The sequence below is a fragment of the Gavialis gangeticus genome, unplaced genomic scaffold (genome assembly GCF_001723915.1).
Source record: "Gavialis gangeticus isolate Ggan-Ray unplaced genomic scaffold, GavGan_comp1, whole genome shotgun sequence".
In the NCBI taxonomy this organism is placed as follows: domain Eukaryota; kingdom Metazoa; phylum Chordata; order Crocodylia; family Gavialidae; genus Gavialis; species Gavialis gangeticus.
Window position 1 is genome coordinate 201,233,040 of NW_017728992.1, and position 1,587 is coordinate 201,234,626.

The window sequence follows — 1,587 nt, forward strand, 5'->3', positions numbered from 1 at the left end:
GATCTTCCGAGGTCCCTTCCAGCCCTAATGTCTATGAAATCTATGAAACACTGGGGCCCTTGCACAATCTGTTGTGCTGAGCGCAGCTGGGAGAACAAACAAGTGTTTGCCAGCCCCCTCATCCTTCCCCCTACATCACACCAGTCACTTGATCAAATTACCCCTGTGGAGCAGTTGGATGTTAGCTGCGCATCTGGCATGTAACACGCTCTAGACCTAATCCCGACAGGAAAAGTCCTAACTTTGCTATGCTATGATGGCATTTAGCACAAGTTTAACTGCTTGAATGTATGGATGCTGGCGTTTTAAATCCTAAATCTAATGTTCAACAAGGCCTTTAGTCCACCTAGAGCTCCATGCTGCTGTGGCTAGAATGCTTCCAGTACCAGACAATAGCAAGCTAGTCTAAAGTTACCTTGGGTATCTCTGTAGTAGAGGGCAGCTTGCACTGCACCTATCTTATGATAACTAATGCTAGTAGTACAGCAGTTACTAGTGGCAAGTTGAAGAAAACAGTAAGTTTGAACATAATATTTCATGTTAATATTCTTTTTTAACTCCAGGACTCACCAAGCTTTATTATGATGTCATAATACATTCTTTATAGGGATTTTATGAGATCATTAAAAGCAGTCATTTCCAGAAGGCAGTGACTAGCTTATTAGAGGAGAGCCTACAGCAAAATTGCAATTTGAAGAAAAACATTACAGACTGTAGGGAATTTCATAGGGAATGTTGGTAATATTCAGCATTCCAGTACTTGCTATTTCATTTATAACTTTTATGCTTCAAGCAATTTCTGATTTTAAGCATTGACACTTGGAAACATCCATGCAAGTACATTACAAAACTGCTAATGGAAATTGCACCATTTCAAAAAGTGTTCTATATTAATTTTGATTTGCAAAAACTCGTCGTATAGCGTTGGCTTATTTATCTACATTAAAAAAGGCTGCCAAATAAATGAACGATTAGCATTTGTGACGATCGAAGGCATCTCTAAATGATAATTAAAGTCACAGTAGAGACAAGGAATGCTCAGATTTGTTTACTGTCTTGAAAACTGGCACTTCATTTTCTTCAAACTCAGAAATTCTCACTTGTTTCTATATTAGTATTTATTAAACCATATCTATTAGTTTGAGTACTGCAAGGTGAACTTTACACCCCCCAGGAAGTTAGTCCAAAAGACAATAGCTTCCTGTACTGTAGAGCATAGGATCTGGAAGACATTTCACATCCTCTGGCTTCTATGTTACAACAATTAAGACAATCAGGCAGATGCTCTGTAACAAGGGTGGCCAACCTGTAGCATGTGTAGACAAGTGGCATGGGCAGCCCAGGGAGGACACAGGCAGCACAGCAGCAGATGGGGCAGGAAGCAGATAGCAAAGCATCAGATCAATCAGGAAGCATGGGAAAGGAAGCAGAAAACAGAGCAGCAGATCAGGCAGAGGAAGGAGATCAGAGTGAAACCTTGAGATTGCAGGGCTAATCCATGGCTCACACGTCAAGAAGCTTGGCCCCCCACTGTTCTAGAAGGGCTCTCCATGGGAAAGATTGGACCCCTAAAACGCCCTCTCAAGT

The 1,587-nt window shown here is 41.3% G+C and overlaps 1 protein-coding gene across 3 annotated transcripts in view; it reads right to left on the reverse strand.

Annotated features, from left to right (window-relative positions):
* TRAPPC9 (trafficking protein particle complex 9) overlaps positions 1-1,587 on the reverse strand; it is a 1,079,595-nt gene that overhangs the window by 793,051 nt on the left and 284,957 nt on the right. The window lies entirely within an intron of this gene.